Source organism: Pelodiscus sinensis, chromosome 10 (assembly GCF_049634645.1).
Source record: "Pelodiscus sinensis isolate JC-2024 chromosome 10, ASM4963464v1, whole genome shotgun sequence".
NCBI classification, from domain to species: Eukaryota; Metazoa; Chordata; order Testudines; family Trionychidae; genus Pelodiscus; species Pelodiscus sinensis.
In genome coordinates, this window is record NC_134720.1 from 50,288,835 (window position 1) to 50,314,648 (window position 25,814).

The window sequence follows — 25,814 nt, forward strand, 5'->3', positions numbered from 1 at the left end:
CTTTTGCATCCAGTGGCGACTCTTAATGCTTTTTAGTGGGGAGAGGGCAAGTTCTGGGGGGCATGTGCCTGACTGTAATGGGACTAGACTCTGAGGCCAAAAGGGCCATAGAGGAGTCCTCCAGGCACTAGAGTGGCTGTGAGGAAACCAGCCAATCAGGGGCAAGGAGGGACTGTATAAGAGGAACTGCGGGATGAGCAGCAGCTCACTTGCAGCTGAGGTTGAGGTGGCAGAAGGTCAGGGGTGGCGGAGTCTGGGACAGCACCAGTGGAGAGCTGTTGAAAATGATGAATTGAGGTAAAGCCCTGAGCTAGGGGCAAGATACCTTCTTCTCTTGCTCCTACGCGAGGAACCAAACTTAGAGACCTCTACAGAGGGCACTGCGATGGGCCCCTGAGAGAGGTGTGTACCCCGGAAGGGGTTGTGATTTCCCACAGGGCTGTGTGACTTGGCCGGAGGACTGCGTAGCTGAAGACCACAGGGCCCTACGGGCATGGGCACTTGGCCAATGCTTGGGTGAGGTGGGTGCTGACCTTGTTACGCTGCCCCATGCCTCAACCCGGCTCTGTCTGCAGGGTGGCGCTCGGAAGGAGCAAGCCTGCAACTGGGATCTCCCTGTCGGCTGGGGTTGCTGCGAGGGGCGCAGTGCCCCAAGGGGGTGCTAGAGAGGGAACCCCTCCTACCCACTCCCTACAGCCCATCCTGCTATGTGGGGTTGCTCCCTGCACTGTATTGTTCTGGCCACTTTTAATAGTCTCCAAGCACTGGGATGCCCTAGTTCAGTGATCCCCAACCATGTGGAACTGCCAGATGCCATAGTGTGGGGACACTCGCGTGGCCAGGGGTGGGGCTGTGCATATGCCAAACCCCATGAGCCACGTGCCTGGGGCCAGTAACCCCATGTGCCGCGTGGCCACGGGCGGGGCCGCCCATTCTCTTCAACCCCGGGGCGGGTGCCCCCCAGAGCTGCACGCCCAAGGCCGGCAGCTCCCCCATAGCTGCGCGCCCAGGGGCAGGGAGGCCAATTCGCCGTGCGCCCAGGACCGGCGCTCCCCACGTGCCCGGGGCTGGCACCATGTATGCGCAGTGTGCCTGGGGCCAGCACTGCACATGCACCACATGCCCGGGGTGGGGCCAGCCCCGAGCACTTGGCAGGCTCACACAAATGCCCCCGTGGGCGCCATGTTGGGGACCACCGCCTAGTTCAATTGGTCACTGCACCCCTGGCATCACCGCCCCGTTACATCCCACCAGGTCTAGTTATACCCCTGGGAGCTCCCTGCCCTCCCCTCACTCCCCCTCCCCCCGGGTTTGCGGCCTGCAGCTGGCCAGATCCGCAGTTCAGCTCGGCCGTTCTTCCCAGAGCTAGTGACCGAAACGACCCCATTTCACACTAGCCTTGCTTCGGGGGCCAGCGCGCTCCATTCCCGCCGCGTGCTTCATAAAGCCCAGCTGCTGGGCCAGCAGGCCATAGCGGTTTTATAACCAAGAGCGTTAAGTGGGGAATGGCTCAGTTGGGTGAGTAAATCAGGTTGTTTGTTTGCTGCACAATTAAAAATGGAGCGTTATGGGCCTGTAATAAACGCTGCTCTGTTCTAACGTTCCGCTGCGATTCTCGTAGCCAGCAGGCGAGGGGGTAGCAGGGGGAAGTGGGGAGCAGGCAAACTTTTTTTTTTTACCCCCTAGCAATGTTCTTCCTCTGCTCTCTCAGGGTCCAAACGGCTCAATAACCTGCCTGTCTCTGGCTAATGGGACACAGCTGGGTAGTTGAAGGCAGGGCTCGGGAATTTGTGTACCACACGGATATTAACGGAACGTTTTCTGTGTGTGTTGGATTGATTCCCCCCCCCCCCCCATTTCATGGAGAACCATTTTGCTTTATTCAGACCTAACCACCCTCCTCCCTGCAGTGTTTGCGACTCCCGCTGCAAACAGGGCTGGTGGGTGGGTGCAAACCAGGAAGTGAAACTGACCTGAAATGACTACAGCTCTTGGCAAGGCTGGTGTAACCTTGCTGGTCCCAGGGTGTAAGAGACAAAAAGGTGAGGCCGTGTCTTTTCCTGGACTGAGTTCCTGAGGTCTGGGGAAAGAAGAAAAGCTCTGGAGCTTGAAAGCTAGTACCTTCTGCCAACAGAAGTTGTCCAATAAAAGATTATCACATCTACCCTGTCTCTCTAGCAAGGACTAATCTGGGTCCTAGACCTGCCCATGTTGAGTGAACTGAGAGAGCCAGTGAACAGCATCAGTGCTGGGGCAGTACAGTCCATTGAGAGAGAAATTCTTCTAACTGTCGAAACAGATGGTATTGGCGTGAACACACAGAGATGAGGCGATAGAGAAGGACCTAGGGAGCGACCGTAGGGCTGATCTTATTGGGATCAGGCCCTGAAGTGGGCCTCAGGAGATCTGGCCTCAGTTCCTAGCTCTGCTGCTACCTCACTGCCTGACTTGGGCAAGTCAGTTGCACATCTGTGAAATGGGGCCAGACAAGTTTTCCTCCTCTCCTCCCACAATTTCCCACTTGTCCATTTGAACGATAAACTCCTTTGGGTGCAGAGTAGGACCTGGCCCAATGGGACTCTGATCTCCCCTGGAGCATTGAAATATTTTTATCCCTTTCACTTCACTCAGTGGCTGTGTGGTCCCCGGCCGGCACATTCTGCCTTGTGCTGCCATGGGAAGATAACCCACACAACTGGTGGCTCTGTATACCGCAAAGACAGCCTGGCACTCACCCAGTATGCAGGCCTAACAGACTGACCTGGGGCTGTGTAGTATTTTGAAGTGGGGCAGTTGTTTACAGAGTCTTTCTGAATTAAAAAAAAAAAAATCAATTGACTGTAGTACTCTCCACCAGCCCTAAAGCACGGTCTGCTCGTAAGATCAACGTTGTTGGGAAGCCAAAATCCAGAGCCGCCAGCTGGCTGGGCACATGCCAGCCACAACAAACAGCAAGGAGATGGGACTGTTTGCAATGAAGAGGCTAGCATACAGTAAATCTCCCTTCGCCGGCCCTGTCCAGTGTGTGGGGGAGGCCAGTTTTGGGGAGGGTTTCAATAACTTGGGTATCTTGCACCCCTTTTCTCACCAGTGCTCCCCAAAGCCATTTGGGCCTGCAGCAAGCTGCAGACATGTGACTAACTCTGAGTCTCGGTTAAAGATCTTAGACAAGCTTGGATTCCGAAATGCCTCCAGCAGCGCCGGCTGCTAGCAGAGCATTTAGCAAAGGATTAGGACGCGGCAGGTGGTGCTTTCTAAGGGCTTAGTGTGCAGGGTAGGCATGATGTACAGGTGCCGGGGCCCAGAGCCAACCACGTAGGCACCGCTTTGGAGACAGAGTTTGCCACCATCCTTCTTTGCATCCCCGGCTTCTCCCCTGTGAACGGCACTGACCTATTGTAGCCAGCAGGAGGCGGTAGTGAGACACCACCAGACCCGGTCAACTCCTTATTTGTATTCAGCAACCAACATAAGCACTTGCTTCCCGTCCAAGTGGTTGTAATGGAACCAAAGCCTATTCTTAAAGTTAAGCATATGTTTAAATGCTCTTCTGGCTGCGAGCTGCTATTGCTGTTATGACGTGGAAACAATCGCAGTAAAGCCCATAAGCATTAGCAATACAAACAGAGAGGGGGAAATTCTCCCAGCAAAGGCGAAACGACTCGGAATGAGGGAGTTTTGTGCCTGGCAATTGGGAGATTTGGCTTTAACCAGACACATCCCGTTTTGTAGGCATCTTGCTCTCCAGGGGCTGTTTTCCCGGTTGAGAAGCGCTAGCACCATCAGCTAGAATAAGAGATTGTATGGAGCAAAGGAATGCTGGAGAGGCCCCCAAACTGACCCCACACCTCTGGGAAATGTGGCAGTGGGCTGCCCGCAGTCAGGGTGGGACTTTAGCGGGAGGTGCCGATGAGCCGACCTAGAAGCTCCTTCTACGTCCATAGCTCCCTGTGTTCAGGGAGAAGGAGGGGGGGAACAGGGAATTCTCTGTCTGATGGTATCTCCGCCCCATAGCCATCATGCCCTGTACAGTCCCTGACGGGGAGCTTTAGGAATGAGGCATCTCAGGCCATAGCCTGTCAGCAGCCCAATCCCTTTTTTGAATCCTAGGAGATTTTGCATCTGACTTCATGTGGCAGGGAGTTCCAAAGGCTAATGGCATATTTTGTGTGTGTGGGAGGGGGAAATCCTTTAGTCTGTTTTTGAATTTCCAGGCTTTCTGTTTCAGAGACTGGCATCTTGTTCCTATATTGGGAGCCAGGGAGAAAAAGATCTCTGGCTCTTCCTTCCCTACCCCCGGTCATTTCACACACATTTATCAAGTCCCCTCCTTGAGAGGGTCCGGTGAGGAGGCGCTGGGCCAGGCGTGAGAAATGGATAAATGGCCTACCTGCGGTAAGCTGGAGGGACAGGTTCCAGTCTGGTCTAGTGGACAGAGCTCCTGCTTGGAGAGGGTAGGGACGTGGGTGGGTTTGAGTCCCGGGTCGGGCCATGAGGTGCTAGGCCAGGTGCGAGAGAGGGATAAAGGGCCTACCCGCAGGAAGGAGGAGAACAATCCCAATCTCATCCCTCTTGCTGCTCCTCTTGCCTCTCCCCCGTCAGTTTGACAGTGTAAGTGCCTGACAGTGGCAGCTACTTCTGCACCAGCATGAGAGCGGACTTGGACCCATGCAAAAGGGGGTTGGAACACAAGTTGTTGTGTGCTGAGTGACAGTCTCTGGAGAGCGCTGCAGGGTGAGGGAGGACCCCAGGCTGTGCCAGGAGAGGCTGCAGAGAGCTGGCAGGAAAGCTCATCGCTAGGGGAAGGCTGGAAAGGATGTGCTTGTGCCAAATAGGCACATGCATCCTTTGGTCCCCTAGTGGGGACTGGGGCTGCTGATGACGGGCGGTAATTCCAGGCCAGAGGGGAGAGCAGAGTGTGTGGTTCAGAGGGGCGGTGAACAGCGGTTCTGGCTGCTGTGACATCAGGCAGAAGGAAGGAAGCTACGTGGGAAATCAGGACGCTGGGAACCTGGGCTAGATGCTGCCAGGGCATGTGGGCACGATGCTCCTTCACCAGCACCCCAGCACTTGTAGGTACTGACACTTGGCATCACCTGCTGTCTCAGCCCTGGGCTCCACCACCTCCACCTGCCCCATAGCCCTCTGCTACCCCAGCCCGGGCTCCCCCATCTCCCTGTAATCCCAGCCCTGGGGTCCATCTGCTCCACGGTTCTGCCAACCTACAAGTGCCTGCTGCCTGAGCTTTGGGCTCTCCTTGCTAAGTTCTGCCAAGGCCCCCTCAGCCAGATCTGCAGCCCCTCTTCTGACTCCAGCCTGTGCTGGCTCCTGCGCAGGCCTTTTCAGTGGCCCATGGCGATGCTGAAGGAGCCATCAGCTCGTGTCTGTCAGGGGTCAGTCCTGAGTCTAGTTCTGTTCAGCATCTTCCTCAGTGAGTTAGAGGCCTGGAGAGCGCACGTCCGGAGTTTGCCACGGATACCACGCTGGCAGGGCTGCAAGTGCTCTGGTGGGTAGGGATAAAATTCACAAGGATCTGGAGAAATGGCCTGAGGTAAAGAGAGTGAAATTCAATAAGGACAAATGCAAAATACTCCACTTAGAGATGAACAATCAGTTTCACGCATGCCCAATGGGAGGCGACTGTCTGGGAAGGAGACCTGCAGAGGGGGATCTAGGGGTCCTAGTGGACCCCATGCTAAATATGAGTCAACCGTGTGACACTGTTGCAGAAACAACCAAACACAAACACGCCTCTGGGTGTATTAGCGGGAGTTTGGTAAATTAGACACGAGAAGTAAATTTAGGGTTGCCAGGTGTCCGGTATTGAACTAGACAGTTTGGTATTTTTGCCTCCTGTCCAGAAAAAAAATTTCAGAAAATACCAGACACTTCAAATGTCCGGTACTTTCTGATTTTTTTCTCCTTCCCCCTCCTCCCTCCTCCCTCCTCCCTCCTCCCTCCTCCTCCCTCTTCCCCCCCCCCCCCCCCCCCCGGCCAGGAGGCAAAAATTCCAGGGTGTCCGGCTCAATACGGAGACAGCCTGGCAACCCTAGTGCTTACTGGGCTCTACAGAGGAGCTGTCTGGCCCGGCACAGGGAAGTCAAGTTGGCAGGAGGCTGCCGGCAGCCTGTTAGGGCCAAAAAGCCTCACCACGTGGCTTTTAAAGGGGCCACAGTGTGGTCTGGGGTTTTTTCCTCAACAAACTGGCGTGGTTTTTTGTTGTTCGGTATTTTTTCTGAAACCATCTGGCAACCCTAGACGTAATTCATCCATATTCATTAGGCCCCACCTGGAGTATTGTATCCGGTTCTGGTTACCACACTTCAGGAAAGAGGTGGAGAAGGTCCAGAGAAGAGCAACAGCAACGATTCAAGCTCTAGAAAACATGACCTCTGAGGCAAGATGGAAAAAACGGGCTTTGTTTAGTCAGGAGAAGACGGTGAGGGGACGTGAGAACGGTTTCCAAGTACATAAAAGGTTGTGACAAGGAGGAGGGAGAGAACTTGTTTTCCTCCACCTCTGAGGATAGGAAAAGAGGCAATGGGCTTAAATTACAGCAAGGGGGAGGTGTAGATTGGCAGTTAGGAAAAAATTCCTGTCAGGCTGGTTAAGCACTGGACTAAATTGCCGAGGGAGGTTGTGGGATCTCTGTCGCTGGAGATTTCTAAGAGCTGGTTGGACAAACAGCTCTCAGGGATGGTCTAGACGGTGTTTGGTCCTGCTGTGAGGGCAGGGGACTGGACTTGATGACCTCTCGAGGGCCCGTCCAGTCCCTCGAGTGGATGATTCTGTGACTGAATGGCACAGGCAGACGGCTGCGTGGCGTATGGAACATGCGGCTGGGGACTGCAGCACGCCGGAGGAAGTAGGGCAGAAACTGACAGAGCTGTACAAAAAAGCTGTGAACAAATTGAGCTCCCGGCAAGGGATCCCTGAGCACAGGCAATGGCCTGACCTGACATGGCCCTAAGGGACGGAGCCAGACGCCGCTGGCCTGTTAGATTTGCCACAGTGGAGCAGGGACAGAGCCGGGCCACGCTGGAAGGCCTCCCGGGAGAGGTGCGTGCAGCACTCCCATGAAGCACGCCTGAGCGCTCTGAGAGGATGGGGGGCTGGGAGAGCTGAGGGCAGGCAGGGAGGTGAAAGGGATCTCACACGGTAGCTGGCCTCCCCTTCGCACACCGCTATGCAGCTCAGGAGGAGGCGGGGGGATGAGACTCTAGCAAAGGGCCTTGCTTCTATAGGAAAAGCAGCTGCGATGCGGCACCCTCAGGTGGGCACAAAGACCTTGGGGGAGCAAAACATCCCCTTGGATGCAAACAGGGCCGTCCTGATGAATTCTGATGCCCAATGCACCCTCATCCCCTGCCAGGGAGCAGGGGCTGTGATCTGGCTTGCGGGGGGCAGGACCAGAGCAGGGAGGCTGGCAGGGAGGGGATGAAAGGGGGTGAGATGCAGCCCACCAGAGCGGCAGGTGCTGGTAGATGGAGCAGGGGGCCTGGAGACTGGGCCACCAAGGCCAGGAGGCAGAGCAGGGCTGGGTGCCAGGGGACTGGGCCTGCTAGAGCCGGGAGGCCATCGGAGCAGATGGCCGGGGGTTGGGGCCGCCTGAAGCTGGCGCTAGGCATATGCAGCAGGGGGCACGACTAAATGTGGGGCCCAGCGGTATCCCAACCGTAGAGGTGCCCTACCCCTCTAGGACGGCCCGCGGTGCCACCCCTGGGAGTCAGAGTTTCAGGCCAGAAGTGAGCAGCTCCCTTAGCCGGACCTCCCGGCCATCCCAGGCCCCTGGCCCCTGACTCCCACAAGCGAAACGAGACCAAAGCCTCGCAGCCCCCGAGACACGACATTCGCCACGGGCAGGGAGGGGAGGAGCGGAGGCTGCCGATGCCCAGGGCGCTGCAGTGGCTGGAGAAGGCAAGCCCAAGCCCCGCCCCTTTCACTCGAGGCCCCGCCCCTTCATCAACCTTCCCCCCCCTTTCCCCCCCCTCTCCCCCGTGGTGCCAAGCCCTGCCCAACCCCAGCCCGATCCTTCCTGGCCACCTGGGGGGCTGGGGCTGATGCGCTGTGGAATGTGGCCATTTTGGGGAAGGCGATGCCTTCCTGTGTCTCTTACCCCGCTCCCGTGCCGACGTGAGAGACCCAGCTAATCCTGCCCACCCGCTGCAGAGAAGGGCGAGAGCCCAATGGGAGCCTTTCCAGGGAGGGGACGGCCTGCGTCTGAGGCACTGTCCCCAGGGTACGAGAGCATCTCTACCCCAAAACCAGGCCGTGGGCAGACCGGAGAGCCCATTGTCCTGTGAGGGCAGGGCAGCCACGGGAAACCTCTCCCCTCGGCGCTGCCCAGCTTTCCCGCAGCGCTTTCTGGCCGCACGCGCGAGGGGTTTGCCAGTCGCGACGGGGCCGTGGGTGGCACCCAGTAACCGCATCCAAACCCTTGTGTGGCTGTGCAGGGCCGGAGCGTCCAGCCAGCCGGCGCAAGAGGCAGCGGAAAGGGGGTGAGATTCCCTTTCATTCCCGCACGCCGCCTCCTGCCCCTTGTTACTAGCTAATAGGACTAGAGCGCCCAGTCAGGATCAGGGCCCTGGGTGCTGCCCCAAAATAGGGGTAGACGTGTCCTTGCCCCAAGAGCTCACGCTCTGACTGAGGGGCCTTTCCTCTCGTGTGCGCTGAGTGCAATATTTAAAAACCCCAGCTAAGATTCCCTTGTGCGAGGCACTGCACAAACCCACACTTCCTGCTTTGAAGGGCTCACGCCCAAGCATGAGGTAAGAACCCAGGGATGAACATTATGGAGACGAGGCATTGCAGGATGTCCCACCCAAGAGCCCCTCTGATTGGTCAAGTGCCCTCTTTAACCCCAGGGGTTGGCAGCGATCTGGGCAGTCACACGGATTTGGCCTGTTGTGATGTCAGATTCTGGGCCTCTGGCTTATGGAACCTGGTTGTGATACCCCCAACTCCCGCCCCTGGGGGGGCAGACCTCAGTCCAGCTGTGACTCCTAGGCCAGACTGCCCGGCTACATCTACACTGGCATGATTTTCCGGAAATGCTTTTAACGGAAAAGGTTTTCCGTTAAAAGTATTTCCAGAAAAGCGCGTCTAGATTGGCAGGACGCTTTTCTGGAAAAGCACTTTTTCCGGAAAAGCGTCCATGGCCAATCTAGACACGCTTTTCCGCAAAAAAGCCCCGATCGTCATTTTCGCGATCAGGGCTTTTTTGCGGAAAACAAATCTCTGCTGTCTACACTGGCCTTTTTCCGGAACATTTTTCCAGAAAAAGACTTTTGCCCGAACGGGAGCAGCATAGTTTTTCCGGAAAAGCACTGATGATTTTACATTAGCTCGTCAGTGCTTTTCCGGAAATTCAAGCGGCCAGTGTAGACAGCTGGCAAGTTTTTCTGGAAAAGCAGCTGATTTTCCGGAATAACTTGCCAGTGTAGACACAGCCCCCATGTCCTGGTTCCTGGCGCATCTGCTGAATGCATCACCTTGCTGACATCTCCTGCCAGGTTCATTCTGACCCAGAGGGGTTCCCATCATCATTCTCTTCAGTTCAGCGGCCTGACTCCTTGAGTGCTGGCCGGCCAAAGGGAAGGGGGCGAAAACCCCCAGGGTTAGATCTGTGGGATGGAATAACAGCAGGTGTTGCAAGATGCTGGGATCAGAGATGAGTTGGGGGCAGGAGGGGCTGGTGACATGAGTGATGTGCCCTGAGTATGCTTAATTAGGGCTTATTTGCTGAGGGCACAAATAGGCGTTCCCGGCCCCAAGAGCCTGCAGTCAGAGGCGGAGGACCCAAGCCGGATTAAGACAGGGTTATGATGCTGTTTGGAACAGCCTTGTAGGGACCGGCAGGGTGTTCTGCCTGGCACCAAGTTCTGAAGAACTGGGGGAAGAGGGCCTTGCTGCCGAAAGGACGGAGGCCAAAAGGAGGGCGGTCGGTGTTGTTGGACGGGTTCCTGGAGGTTCATCGCATGACACAATCCTTAATTAAAGATTCATCTTGAATTCCTGGAGGGCTTAGCAGCCCAGCCAAGAGTGCTGCTTGGAGTGACTCTGAAAGCAAAGGGAAGGCGCGCGCTGAGAGCTCCACCTGGAGTTAAGAATGGTTCAGTTCCCTCTGTCCTGTTACTGGAAGAGACCTGGCCGGGGAGGGAACAGCTTCCGGCCGGGGGAGACACAAGCTTACCCAGAGCCCTTCTTCAGGGCTGGGACACGAAATCAGGGCCCCGGCCAAATACAAGATGGAGCAGAGCCTTACCCATAAGGCAGGAGTGGGAAACCATTTTTGGGTCGGGGGCCGCACCCAAGTGAGAAGTCCAACCCCTTCCCCCCCCCAAAAAAAAAACCCAACAAAACCCTCACACTGATGTGCCCCTCCCACACCAGAGCCTGTCAGGGCCCAGGCTAGTACCCGTTACATAAGAACGGCCGTACTGGGTCAGACCAAAGGTCCATCTAGACCAGTATCCTGTCTACCGACAGTGGCCAGCACCAGGTGCCCCAGGGGGGTGGACCAAAGACAATGATCAAGCGATTTGTCTCCTGCCATCCTTCTCCAGCCTCTTACAAACAGAGGCCAGGGACACCCCTTCTATCCCCTGGCTAATAGCCTTTGATGGACCTAACCTCCATGAAATTATCTAGCTTCTCTTTAAACTCTGTTCTAGTCCTAGCCTTCACAGCCTCCTCCGGCAAGGAGTTCCACAGGTTGACTATACGCTGTGTGAAGAAGATGTTGTGTGCTTCAGCCTCCGTGGAGAGGAGCGGGGGGCTGGACTGCTCGTGTGGGCTGCACAATAGTTGGGGGGAGCCTTTGGGGTTGGATCCAGCCTCCGGACCTTACGTTCCCCTCCCCTGCCATAGGGGATTAACACCTGTTACAAGAGACCAATCACCATCAGGTGGCCAGCTGACGTCCCTGCAGCCCCAGGAGAAAGGACTAGCGGGTTACAAATTGTCGTCATGCGCCATAGGTCTAGTACCTTTACAGAGGCTGTGGGTTTTAGTGTCTCTCGGAGAAATGCTCCCAGACTCCCCTTTTGAAAGTGACCAGGAACCCTGGGCCCCATTGATCCTGCCCCCTGCATGGGAGCTGCCTAGGAGACAGGCTCCTTTTCTTCTCCCTCCCCACCCAGTCAGGGACCCTGGACCCAGCTGCTCCTACATTCGGGGCAGCTCTGTTTGCATGAGGGGGGGTTGTTGAACCCAGCGAGATCTGGCTGTTGAACCCAGCGAGACGCATGCTCAACGCCAGCTTCTGGCGCGTGCTTTGCCCTGACAGCCTGCGAGTGGGACATGGCTCTGGAGAGTGTTTCATCTGCTCTTTGAATTCAGTTTGATGGCCGATGCCCTTCATCAAAGTGCAGGAATTAGAACACTGGTAACCCAGGGTGGCCAGCAGCTGCAGTGGCACCACCAGCCTAGGGACCACGTTGGGAGCCGTTTCTGTTCTGGGGATGTCCGCGGAGCCATCTGTCTCTCACTTCTCTCTACCTCCAGACCGCCAGGGCTGAGGAGGAACACGGCGGGGACCTGAGCACTGAACAACCTGCCTTTGTCCTGCCTCACTGGGAGCAGAATGGGCTGAAACGCAAGCTGGCGGCAGGGGAGGGGAGCTGCTTCTCAGACGCTCAGGGCTTTGGGCATGTGTGGGGAATGACTAATGGGACCAGCCCAGGCAGGTGTCAAGGGGAAATGGTTCTTGGGGGCCCTTGCCCCATTGTTCAGATTCACTTACACTGGGATGAGGGGCTTACTGATCTGGATAAACTAAAAATGGTGTTTATTCTGTAATAACCCAGTGCGATGCTAGGGGGTGCTGTGCGGCAGGTGGCACAGGCGTGATACAGTAGGGGGTGCTGTGCGCACACAGAGGAGTTCTGCTAGCTCAGTTGGAGGGGGAATCTCAGAGCTTATCTAGCCCTCATTCCTGTCATACCTTCTCCCGCCAGTATTATCCTCATCTTGCAAATGGGCAGCCGGGGCCCAGAGAGGCTAAGGAACTTGCCCAAGGTCACACTGAGTCTGTGGCAGCACCAAAAATTGAACCCAGGTCTCCTGAAGTCCAGGCTGGTGCCTGCATTGCTAGAACAGCCTTTTGCTCCTCCATAAGGAATCCCTGTGGCTGTGGCCTCCGCTTATTTCCGGGGACCCAATGTGAACCCCTGACTTCTTCCACGTGGGGGCAGAGTAAATCCCATCCCCCACTCACCATGATTCCACTCTCTTAGGTGGAAGCCATTGTGTGGCGGACAATGGGGCCTTAATTTTCAATGGCGGAGCAAGTGCGCCCCACTGCTGGCTGAAATCAGAGCTATTTTGAGGGTTCCATTGCTAATTCGATCTCTGTCCAGCTCCAAGCGGCCATGGTATGCAGCTCAGGGTGCAGCGGCACTTCCAGCCGAAGGAGACGTACCCACGCTAGCTCTGATCCCGAGGGGGCACTTATCCCAGAGCCCAGCCGCAGCAGGGGAACGGGACCGGTCTCTCGGCATATGAGCCCAGCCGAGACACTGAGGATGCCCCCAGGCTGGCGAGCCCCTCCTGCTGCTCACGCTGGGGCAGCGCCGCAGGTTTTAGCACTAACTAGCTCAGATGAGTCTGCTCTAGCAGACGCAGCCAGGGGGCAGCCGACGCTGGCCACCGCTTTGTGCCAATGTCACCCAGTAGCATGTGGCGCTTCCCCATGTGCCACGCCTGCTAATCAATTCCCTCACCTAGCCTGACGCGCTAGAGACCCAAGCAGTGAAGCGGCAGAATGTGGCATGGGCCTGTTGCTGCTGCGTCTTGCTAAGCCGGCCCCCGTCTCCCACCTGCCCCAGGTCCGACCTATACACCTGCGAGGGGCATTTCTGTATTGTCATTGCAAAAACAACTCCATCTATCTGGTGCAGTGGGCCCCACCTTTTCACCATCACCCTCCTTGCCCAGTCTCTCACACTCACACTCACACACACACACACTCCTTGCCCAGTCTCTCACACTCACACACACACACCCTCCTTGCCCAGTCTCTCACACTCACACACACACACACACACACACACACACACTCCTTGCCCAGTCTCTCTCTCTCTCTCTCACACACACACACACACACACACACACACACACACACACTCCTTGCCCAGTCTCTCTCACTCACACACACACTCACACACTCCTTGCCCAGTCTCTCTCTCTCTCTCTCTCTCTCTCACACACACACACTCACACACACACACACACACACACACTCCTTGCCCAGTCTCTCTCTCTCTCTCTCACACACACACACACACTCACACTCACACACACACACACTCCTTGCCCAGTCTCTCTCTCTCTCACACACACACACTCACACTCACACACACACACACACACACACACACACACACTCCTTGCCCAGTCTCTCTCTCACACACACACACACACTCCTTGCCCAGTCTCTCTCTCTCACACACACACCCCAAGCAAGGAGACGAGAGGGGGGAGGAAGCACGGACGGGGTAGGGACACCAAGGCTGGGGTGCTGGAGCAGAAGTGGGTGGCTCCCCTGCCTCCCCTTCCCCAGGCCCTGCTGTGCTCTTCCCAATGTTCCTCCACACACCCCCAAGGGACTATACTCCCCAGTTTGGGGATCGCTGATCTGGCATAAAGTGCTGCCTCAACAGCTCTGGAGCGCCATGGCCTCTATCCACAGCCCAAATCGGAGTGGCAACACTCCCAAACTTCAAGCAGAGTAAGCTGGGAGAGCCGGACCTCCCACCTCCAGACGTCGTCTTTCAGGCTGGCCCAGCATAGTTCCAGCTCTCCGGGAAAAGGAGAGAAGGGGCCCCGATCTTTCAGAAACTAGCAGGCTACGTCTAGACTGGCATGATTTTCTGGAAATGCTTTTAACGGAAAAGTTTTCCGTTAAAAGCATTTTCGGAAAAGAGCGTCTAGATTGGCACGGACGCTTTTCTGCAAAAGCACTTTTGGCGGAAAAGCATCTGTGCCCATCTAGATGCGCTTTTCCACAAAAAAGCCCCGATCACCATTTTCGCGATCGGGGCCTTTTTGCGGAAAACAAATCTGAGCTGTCTACACTGGCCCTTTTGCGCAAAAGTTTTGCGCAAAAAGGACTTTTTGCAGCATAGTATTTCCGGCAAAACACTGACAATCTTACAGGAGATCGTCAGTGCTTTTGCGGAAATTCAAGCGGCCAGTGTAGACAGCTGGCAAGTTTTTCCGGAAAAGCGGCTGATTTTCTGTAAAAACAGGCCAGTTTAGACACAACCGCAGTGAAAATTAAACCTCATGTCAGGACAGTAAAGGATGTTCAAGTATGACGGTGAGGAGCATGCGATAGAGATGGGCCTGGGTGGGGCTGTCAAAGGCTGGGCAGGTGATTCTATATGGTGAAGGATCAGTGTGTGTGGGGAGGGAGGGATAGATAGAGAGGTGCAAGCCATTGGTATTGTGCTTTGCAGTTCACACATAAATAATGTAGATCCAAACTTCCTAAGCAGTTCTTTACTGCCCATCCTAGCTCCCAAGATCAGAAGTAATGAGCTTAAATTGCAGCGAGGGAGGTTTAGGTTGGACATTACCTGTCAGGGTGGTTAAACACTGGGATAAATTGCCCAGGGAGGCTGTAGAATCTCTGTCACCGGGGATATGTAAGAGCAGGTTGGACAGACACCTGTCAGGGACGGTCTAGACGGTGCTGGGTCCTGCTGTGAGAGCAGGGGACTGGACTCAATGACCTCGCGAGGGCCCTTCCAGTTCTAGTGTTCTGTGATTCTATGAAGCATTGGAATAGCTATCCACTGTGCAGCACAACCCCATAAAGACGGAAGGTAGGACCTTCTGCATTCTCATAGACTCATAGACTTTTAAGGTCAGAAGGGACCATTATGATCATCTAGTCTGACCCCCTGCACAGTGCAGGCCACAGAATCTCACCCACCCCTCCTAGAATAATCCTCTCACCTATATCTCAGATATTGAAGCCTTCAAATACTTCGAAGGCCTCAACATGCAGAGAGTCCTCCAGCTGTGATCTGTGCCCAGTGCTACAGAGGAAGGCGAAAAACCTCCAGGGCCTCTGCCAATCTACCCTGGAGGAAAATTCCTTCCCGACCCCAAATATGGCGATCAGCTAAACCCTGAGCATGTGGGCAAGACTCACCAGCCAGACACCCAGAAAGTTCCCTATAGCAACTCCTATCATCCCTCCATTGACCTATTTCCAACTGATAATGAATGGTCAATTAGTTACCAAGATCATGTTATTTCATCCAACCATCCCCTTATCATAGAATCATAGAACTGGAAGAGACCCCAGAAGGTCATCAAGTCCAGCCCCCCGCTCTAGGCAGGACCAATCCCAACTAAATCAACCCGGCCAGGGCCTTGTCAAGCCGAGATTTAAATACCTCTAGGGATAGAGACTCCACTACTTCCCCAGGTAACCCATTCCAATGCTTCACTACCCTCCGAGTAAAATAGTTTTTCCTAATATCCAATCTGGACCTTTGTGGGTCTATGATCCTGCTCTGCCCCGTGTCTATGCCAGCATGTGCCACCAGCTAAGGCTGCTGCTGTGTTGGTTTCTGGGTGGGTGTTCTGTTGTTGAAGCAGATGGTTTATTTCTTTGAGTGTGGCGGGGCAGGGAGGGGGGCTGTGCTTCAGCAGTTTTTCCCTTTCATTTCCCCACCTGTTCTGCGGTGTGTTTAGTTCTTGGCCCTCTGGGTATGTGGGAAGGTTCTAGCGATAGGTTCCCAGAGATCCATAGGCACAGGATGCCAGTGTTAGTACAAAGGCACGGGGTTTAGGGTTGCTCCCAAAAGTGGGTACAGTGGTTTTAGGACCCCAGCGGCTTCTTGAGCAAATGCAAAACTTTATAGCTTTGGTCATCGCCCTGATTTGAGACCCTCCCACATTCCTGAGATGGGAGATTGCCCAGCTGCTCAGACACTCTCTCCTCCATGTGTGCACCTGCAGAGGGTAGGGCCCTGCAAATCGGAGTTCCCGTGGGGATTCCCCTCTCAAAAATCAAAATCCAGCTCGTTGTGGCCATCTAGTGGGAAAACCCAGCCACAGAAACACAGAGTTTGGGGGTGAGGATTTTTCACACGTGTATCATTCATTTGCACCCAGCGCTAGACCTTGTCAGGGTGTTGAGGTAGATACAGGAAGCCCATAAATTGAGATGGTTTTGTTCTATAGAACTATTTTATTTTCAGTCAGTTTTCAGATGGTCCGGCCCTGACACCAGCACGCCAGCTGGAGGTTTCAGAGAGGTAGCCGTGTGAGTCTGTTTCAGCAAAAACGAGTTCAATGGCACTTTAAAAACCAACAGTTGTACTAGGGCATAAACTTAGATTGCTCAGTACTTGAACGAATGCCTGAGAATGATGCGGGGGGAAGGGGACTGTGTTTGCTGGAGGTGTCAATCTTTCAAAACAGACATCAAACCAAGGTCCTGAGCATTTACAGATATTATAGATCAGCTGATGCTTCTGGGGTTGGAAGGATGGCCCAGTGGTTAGAATGCTGACTTGGGAGACCCAAGTTCAATTCCCTTCTCTGCCACAGATTTCCTGTGTGATTCGGGGAGTCAGTTTGCCTCTCTTGGCCTCAGTTCTCCATCTGTAAAATGGGGACAACAGCACCAGTCTGTCTTGCAGGGGTGGGGTGAAGATAAACACATTAGAGATCGGGACGTTAGCTGCTCCAGCAATGGGGGCCAAATGATTATCCAAAATAACTTTGCTCCAAGAATCAGACTGCTACTCCCACTCCTCTAGCCAGGTTCCAAGACTGGTAATTCTGTCCTACCCCCCTAACATTTCAGAGGCATGTGGTATTCTTCCCTGGCTACCTCAAACTATTGCAGCGCATGAGGCTGTATTTATATTACAGTAGTGCCTGGGCAGCCCCTTGTGCCAGGCGCTGTACAAACAGAACGAAAAGAGGAGCTTTGTGATGTAAATAAATATAGCACCGCTGATCCAGAGTAATTCTGACAACTGTCATAATAACATAAGAATGGCCATGCTAGGTCAGACCAATGGTCCATCAGGGTCAGTATCCTGTCTTCTGACAATGTCCAATGGCAGGTGCCTCAGATGGAATGAACGGAACAGGACATTATTGAGCGATCCACCCCACTGCCCAGTCCCGCCTTCCAGCAGTCAGAGGCTAAGGCCAAGTCTACATTGGGCTGAAGGTTGCCAATTCCAGCTATGTAAAGAATGTAGCTGGACTCGATGCCGAGTTTTGCTGGCCCACAGCGGGAGGTCGACAGGAAAAATGCTCCCATTGACTTCCCTTACTCCTCGCAGTTCGAGGAATACTGGTGTTGACGGGGGCGCCCTCCGCATTTGATTTAGCAGGTCTTTACTAGACCCGCTAAATCAAATGCCAAAAGATCGACCACCACAATGTTAATCTTCTCTGTAGACTAGACATGGCCTAAGAGATATCCACAGCATGAAACTGCATCCCTGACCATCTTGGCTAATGGCCATCGATGGACCTGTCTTCATGAACTTACCATATTATTTCTTGAACCCAGTTATACTTGTGGTCATCAGAGCATCCCCCTACGCAAGTTCCACAGGTTGACTATGCATGTTATGAAGTATTTCCTCTTGTTTTACACCTGTTGCCTATTAATTTCATGAAATGACTCCTGGTTCTTGTGTTATTTGAAGGGGTAAGGAACACTTCCTTATTCACTTGCTCCACACCACTCATAACTGAATAGGTCTTCATATCTCCCCTTTGCATTAAATGGGTCTCCTGTTCTTCCAGAGCTAATGTAAAATAAGGGACTGAGCACTGGATTGGAAGCCAGGAACTCCTGAGACTAACTGCCACTGCCTTCCTCTGTGGCCTTTGGCAAGTCACTTTGCTGCTCCGTGCCTCGGTTTCCCCATCTGTGAGGAAAAGCAAGTTTTGAAGTATGAACATCCGACTGCTGAGGTACGTGAAATCCATGTCTGGCAGCCCTACGAGAGCTGAGGCAAGCAGAGAAAGACCAAATGCAGCAACCTGCTGGTGCCTTGGCCAGACTGTTTAGGAATGAATTTGGGCATCACGTGACTTCTGCCTCAAGCATTTCTGGGCTAACTCCTCCTAACTGTAATAATAGTGGTGGCAGAGGACCTCAGCAGACAAGCCTGGGTCTGTCCTCAGCAGAATCCAGCATGATCCCATGCCTGAGAAATTCCGGCCTGGCCACATCTTTGCTGTTTGGCTGACTCAGCAGCTTCCCTTCCCATGGGTAATTCAGCACCACATGTAGCAGTTGGGTGGAGCTGCGTGAAGTCATGCTAAGACAGAGCATGTAGGGTGACAGAACGAGCGGGTATGACGCATTACGACTGTAGTACCCTCAGGATAAAATGAAGCAGAGGTGGGTAATGGCTGTGCTGAGGGTGTAATGCAGAGGCATGACGCTAATTCATTATGCCACACCGGTACTGCAGCACCTTGGGGTACAGCAGCGCAGTGCTAGGTGTACCCCAGTTCCATGCAGGTAATGCAGTGTCACAGAGCCTTGGGCAATGAAACAGTGCAGCAGGGTTAATGCAGTGACCGGGGGAGGGGGGGGTCGATGAAAACATTCTTCTTTTCCATTTGGGTACTGTGCTCTGTTCCAAAGCAACTCATCTCCCTGCCCTCTTTCATGAGCAGGAAGAGGTATAGAGAAAGACAATTTGCTGGTACATGAAAACAGTCTGCTGCCCTCCCCCAGTCAGAACATTCTCAGAATAACTGATGGAGTAAGAAATACACCGATCCGGTCCCTGCCACCCGCAAGTTCTGTCTGGCTGCCACCCTGTCACTTTCATTCTCTGCTACTGTCTCTGGGACAGCCTCATCCAAAGACACGGGCTTAAAAGGTTTGTCAGTGTGACTAGATCCGTGTAGCCATTCCAGCAAACCCGCCCCCGGAGACCCAATCTAGAGCGGGCAAAAAGTCCTTTTGCCAGTTTCGCTTGGCCCCAGACCCCCAAATGAAACAAGTTGGCAAAGCGACATTTTTTGCTGCTGTCACTGTGCTTATGCTTTACCAGCAGTTGTGTCACGCACCTGACAGAGCAACATTGCCAACCCTTTTGAGAGCAGCCCAGCCCTTAATGGTCCCAGCAGCACAATTCACAACCCCAACTAATGTTAAGGCAGTTACAAAATGCAGCATCATGGGCTTCACTCTGATCCGATGCCATCTGTTTTAACAACAATGAATGGCATCATGGGACAACATCCAGGTTTGTTGCTCCAGCAAATCTCCGCGTGATGAATAGAGCCATGGGGAACTTGAGACATACTCCCAGTGGTGTTCCTGTAAGCTGTGTGTCTGGGCGGCCACCAAGGAGAGATTCAAATGCTGCCTGGATGATTAGCAGAGCACCCACGGTATCCACAGCCGGCAGCGTGTCTCTACTGGTGGCGCACATCTGCACGTGACTCAGTGCACATAGTAAAATGTATTCCACACACGGATGGAAAAAATTAAAAGGAACATTGACTGCTAGGTATCCAACAACTATAACAGCAACGTAGACGTTTTCTCTAAAGACAGAAAAACAGTTTCAATAGCAAAAGTTGAGGAGAAGGATTGAAATGATCCTCTGCAGAGCTGGGAACTGAAACACCAATGAGCTACTGAGGAGCCAGAAATGAAACTGATTAGAAACCCAAAATAAAACTAACAAGTCTGGTTTCTCTAACTGTGGTTTTTGAAATGCAGAAACATAAACAAACAGCATAGACTGGGAAAAGTAAATGAGTTATTATAGATTATTTCTGTGTGAATGGGCTCCAGCACTATTGCATAAAGAGATGAGCGCAGGGTAAATAATGACACGGCGGGGTAGGAGGACAAAATGAACATGCACTTTTAATCACAGTTGATATCTGGATAGTTACAGTAATAGATTACCGGTAAAATGTGATTGAAGCTGTCCTTTAGAGGGAGAGGATGAGCAAGTTTAGGAGAGGGGAGTATAAAGACCAGCAAGAAGGTCTGCAAATGTATTACAAAATGTACTACTAGAACAACAATGGAAACTTTTAAGACAGAGAGACACCGAGAAAGGTCCGAATCCTCCATGGAAATCTGCTGTGTTCTAGGATCCAGTTACTTCTTGGTCAATATGGTTAAAACCCTCCAGTCTTGCAGTGAGATGAGACCAAACTGCATTATCAGATGATGCTAAAATTTCCAACTTGACAACCAGCTCCAGCAATGTGGTGGTGTACTGTAGATGGGCCTCTGTGAATAAATAGCATCTTGCCAAATTCACAGCCACGAAAAAATGTGTCAGATGGTGAAATCTGGTATCCCTGTGTGAAATCTGGTCATGCTACAGAGCTTTTACCCTCTACTGTATGTATTTCAGGGGGAGACCAGCCTCTCTCAGATTGGGGGTCTTGACTCAAAATGGAGTTGCAAGGGGTCACAAGGTTATTTTAGGGCAATTGCCGTATTGCCACCCTTACTTCTTCAGAGCCTGGTGGCCGGAAAGTGACAGCTACTGACCTAGGGCCCAGCTCTGCAGGCAGCAGCACAGGAGTGTAGCAGTACCATACCAGGCCATCCTTACTTCTCTGCTGCTGCTGGCTGTGACTGCCTTCAGAGCTGGGCTCCCAGGCAGCAGCTGCCGCTCTCCAGCTGCCCAACCTTGGAGACAGTGCCTTCTCCAGCAGCAGCACAGAAATGAGGATAGCAATACTACAACCCCCCCCTACAAAACCTTATGACCCCCCCCCCATACACACACACCCCTTTTTGGGTCAGAACCTCTACAATTACAACACTGAAATTTCAGATTTAAATAGCTGAAATAATGAATGCATAAAATCCTAGGACTGTGAAATTGACCAAAATGGACCATGAATTTGGTACAACCCTAGGCACAAGCCAGCGACAGGAATTCCCTGTGTACCATGCAGCCAAACACCTGGCATTGTTGCCTTCTGGACACCCAGCTGTCAAGGTTAAACAATGACACCAGTGAATATGGACCAGAGAGCGAACTAATTCCGACATGTGAAACCTGCTGTATGCAAATCCAGGTTTGCATTTCCTCACTTCTGCAACTACCTTGCTCAGCAATACTCAGACCTCAGTGGTTCAGAAGCCAAAGTAGCAAACAACATTACCCCAAAGAACCAAGCAGTGTGAATTCATTGTTTCATTTACTATTTTATATGTCTATAATTATTCTTGAAGCAAAATGACTGGCCAAGTATCATTTTATCAGCTACAATTGGTCATCCTGATTGGTTACTAATTACATTACACAGACCTGCAGGAGGTACCTTAAAGAGCCCCTTGCTGCTTGTAAGCCTCAATATACCACTGATCTAGCTGACTGATGGTGATGAGTCGGCATAGACTAGGGATGTGAAAGGTTAGCTGGTGGGGGCTGGAGTAGTTCCCTGACTACTGTGGGCAAGGGGCTGCTCCAGACCCACAGGAGGCCAGCCACAGACAGGGGCTGCTCATCCAGAGCAGCCCCTGCCTGCAACGGGCCTGGGTTGTCGCAGGCAGAGGCTGCTCCGGTTGTCTTGGCCGCAGCCGGCCTGGGCGCAACAACCGAAGCCCCGACTGCAATGCACCTGGGCCCACCACAGATAGGGCTGGGCAGAAACAGCTCCTGCCTGCATCTGAGGGGGATGAGGGGAGGCACAGGAAGGGACTGCCCTGGCAAGGCTACAGCAGCTCCGACCCAGGCACCCCCCACCTGTCCCTCTTTAATCAATTAACCAGTTAAACATGGTTGACTGGTTAACCAATGAAATGGGATTTTACATCCCTAGCACAGACATGGGCAAATGATAGTCAACATTTTGTCAGTTAGTTCAGGAGAAAATCTACTGGCCTCCCGGTCTACCCACCACTTGCAACATGATGCTTGCTTTGACCACGGCTTGTCCTTTTGTGCCCTGTTGAGTCAGACGTGGCCAGCAGCAGGCCCTCTACCATAATTAAAAACATTGTTAGACACAATTTAGTGTTCTAGTAAAGACAAGCCTGTGCTGAATTACAGTTTTGCCCTTTTCCATCCGCTGTAAATCCCCAGAAAGAATAAAATAATAGCGACAAGAAAAGTGAGAAATTCTTTCCCCTTCATCTCAAGGGAATGTTAACTATGCTCACAGCTTCTCTGCATTTGTCAGCTCAAGCAACTCGTGGGTTATGAAGATCTGCCTCCTGCCTTATATTTTGGGCCAAAAAACCAGTTTTTATGATTTTTAAATTAAAAATAGAGGTTCTGACGCCTCCTCCTGGAAAACCCTGAGTGAGAGATTTAAACTCCAGCCCCTTGCAGATTTAGCTGATTTGCATGTCAGGCAGATGCAATCTTCCTTTTTCTGTCACACTCTCTACTTACATGTTGAGTTGGTTAAAGTTGTTACATTGCAGCCTTCCGGTACAGAGTGGGCGGGGAATTAATGCCACAGAGATGGAGAATATAGTGACTAATACGTCCTAGGGAATTGTGATGTCACAGAAAATGAAGTGATAGGTGCCACTGACAGAAGGTGTTGTAAGGATATGTCTACACTTCCAGATAGGGGTGACATTTTATAGATTAAGCTGTTTGAGACGGGGATTGCTTCTCACTGGCTACGTCTACACTGGCCCCTTTTCCGGAAGGGGCATGTAAATTTCACTAGTCGTCGTAGGGAAATCCGCGGGGGATTTAAATATCCCCCGCGGCATTTAAATAAAAATGTCCGCCGCTTTTTTCCGGCTTTTAAAAAAGCCGGAAAAGAGCGTCTAGACTGGCCCCGATCCTCTGGAAAAAGTGCCCTTTTCCGGAGGCTCTTATTCCTACTTTGAATAAGAAATAAGAGGAAGTAGGAATAAGAGCCTCTGGAAAAGGGCACTTTTTCCGGAGGATCGGGGCCAGTCTAGACGCTCTTTTCCGGCTTTTTTAAAAGCCGGAAAAAAGCGGCGGACATTTTTATTTAAATGCCGCGGGGGATATTTAAATCCCCCGCGGATTTCCCTACGACGACTAGTGAAATTTACATGCCCCTTCCGGAAAAGGGGCCAGTGTAGACGTAGCCACTCTGTTTGAAGAATGCCATGCCTAATGGGCTCTCGACAGTGTTGTCAGCTAAAATGTACTGGATTTATACAGGTTGCACTGTGAAATCTTAGCTGTTTTGTACAGAATAGGATCTACCAACAGCAAAGATTATTTAGTGTGTATAATGGAATCTGTCATCTGCATGTAAAGAGATGACTAAGGAGGGTCCATGATAGAGTTTTATAAAAGCATGACTGGTGTGGAAAAAATGAATAAAGAACTGTTATTTTCTCTTTTCCATAACACAAGAACTAGGCGGTTGCCAAATGAAATTAATAGGTAACAGGTTTAAAACAAACCATGAAGTTTTTCTTCACTGTCAACCTGTGGAACTCCCTGCCAGAGGACGTTGCGAAGACCAGGACTTTAACAGGGTTCAGAAAAGAGCTAGATAAATTCATGGAGGTTAGGCCCATCAATGGCTATTAGCCAGGATGGGTAGGAATGGTGTCCCAAGCCTCTGTTTGTCAGAAGCTAGGAATGGGTGACAAGGGATGGGTTTATGAAGGGGATGGTTTGATGACATAACATGATCTTGGTAACTAATTGACCTTTCACTATCAATGGTAAATTGGCCAATGGAGGGATGATAGGAGTTACCCAGGAAAGGTTCTCTATAGTATCTGGCTGGTGAGTCTTGCCCACATGCTCAGGGTTTAGCTGATCGCCATATTTGGGGTCGGGAAGGAATTTTCCTTCAGGGTACATTGGCAGAGGCCCTGGAGGTTTTTCACCTTCTTCTGTAGCATGGGACACGGATCACTTGCTGGAAGATTCTCTGCATCTTGGGGGTCTTTAAACCATATCTGAGATATAGGTGAGCGGATTATTTCAGGAGTGGGTGGGTGAGATTGTGTAGCCTGCGTTGTGCAGGGGGTCAGACTAGATGATCATAATGGTCCCTTCTGACCTTAAAAGCCTATGGCTGCGTCTAGACTGGCATGATTTTGCGGAAATACTTTTAACAGAAAAGTTTTTCCGTTAAAAGTATTTCCACAAAAGCGCATCTAGATTGGTATGGATGCTTTTGCACAAAAAGTACTTTTGCACAAAAGCATCCGTGGCCAGTCTAGACGCGATTTTGCGCAACAAAGCCCCGATCGCCATTTTAGCCATCGGGGCTTTTTTGCTCAAAACAGTTCTTCCCTGTCTACACTGGCCCGCTTGCACAAGTATTCTTACACAAGAGGGCTTTTTCCCGAGTGGGCGTGGGAAAGTATTTGTGCAAAAAGCACTGATTTTGTACATTACAAAGTCAGCGCTCCTGCGCAAATTCAAGCGGCCAGTGTAGACAGCTTGCCAGTCTAGAGGCACCCTAGACAAAATCTTGCCAGTCTAGAGGCACCCTCCAAGTCTATGAGGGATAAATCACTGGTCTGTTCATTCCCTTTGGGGCACCTGGCATTGGCCACTGTCAGAAGACAGGACACTGGGCTAGATGGGCCTTTGGTCTAGGCGTTCTTATGTGCCACGGCTCTTACTTTTTATGCCATCTAAATTCAAGATTGCACAGGGTGGTGAGTGTGATAGGCAGGGGGCGGCCATCACTGCCTTCCACCTGGTTCATGGATGCACCGTCTCTTCCCCAAGACCCTAACCTCCTGCTGTAGCTGTGCTTCCTGGTGAGTTTTCCTCATTTACTCTATTGCTCCCTCCCCCCCATCCCTTCCTCAGTAAGTCCCCACCACTTGCTGTGTCCCTCTTCTCCGCCACATGCTCCATCCCCGCTGTGCCAGGGGTGAGGAGGGAAGTGGCAGGCAGCACGTGAGGAAGCGAGCAGTGGGGGGAGGAGTGAGAAGGATGTGGTGAGCAGCAGCAGCAGGAGTGAAGCACGGAGGCTGGGGGGGGACGGGACCTGAGGTGGAGTGTGGACAGGGTCAGTAATGCTATGGTGAAGACTGGACACGGAGCTAGCCTCCCCCAGGGGAAGCGTCACCCACTGCCCATGCAAAATTATCTCACTTGCCATTGGAAGTGAGCATAACCCACAGTCTGGCCTGTGTTCCGCAGGTATGTCTATACATACTGCAAGTGACAGTGTGATTTGTAGCACTGGTAACCAAAGACAGTAAAGCACACATGGAGGCTGTGTCTCGACTGGTCAGTTTTTCCAGAAAATCAGCAGCTTTTCCGGAAAAACTTGCCAGTTGTCTACACTGGCCGCTTGAATTTCCGCAAAAGCACTGACTTCCTACTGTAAGAAATCAGTGCTTTTTGTGGAAATACTATGCTGCTCCCGTTCGAGCAAAAGTCCCTTTTGCGCAAAAAGGCCAGTGTAGACAGCTGAGATTAGTTTTGCGCAAAAAAGCCCCGATCACGAACATGGCGATCAGAGCTTTTTTGTGCAAAAGCGCGTCTAGATTGGCCTAAAAGTGCTTTTGCGGAAAAGCGTCCGTGCCAATCTAGACGCTCTGTTCCGAACATGCTTTTAACGGAAAACTTTTCCGTTAAAAGCATTTCCGGAAAATCATGACAGTCTAGACATGACAGTCTACCGTAGCCGGACAGTGGTGGCAAAGGCTTCATCACAGACTAGCCTAGCTGGGCAGCCTGGGTATGCATTCTGATTGCTAACTTGTGCCACTGTTACCTAAACTAGATTAAAACTAGCACAGGAATGCACTGTACTACAACTACATCTTCACTTGCATTGTTGACTTACCCCTCCAAAGAACAAGATAGAAACAGAGTACTGAGGAGCAAGATGGATAAAGAAGGAAGGGA

The 25,814-nt window shown here is 52.4% G+C and overlaps 1 long non-coding RNA gene across 2 annotated transcripts; it reads left to right on the forward strand.

Annotated features, from left to right (window-relative positions):
• The first annotated feature begins 230 nt into the window (after positions 1 to 230).
• LOC142830817 (uncharacterized) lies at positions 231 to 24,917 on the forward strand. 2 transcript variants are annotated; one of them, XR_012906324.1, is made up of 3 exons: positions 231 to 297; positions 17,791 to 17,961; positions 24,595 to 24,917. It is a non-coding gene; the product is annotated as an uncharacterized LOC142830817 (long non-coding RNA). The 2 variants fall into 2 exon arrangements; XR_012906325.1 differs by lacking the exon at positions 24,595 to 24,917 and adding an exon at positions 20,855 to 21,344.
• Positions 24,918 to 25,814: the final 897 nt, after the last annotated feature.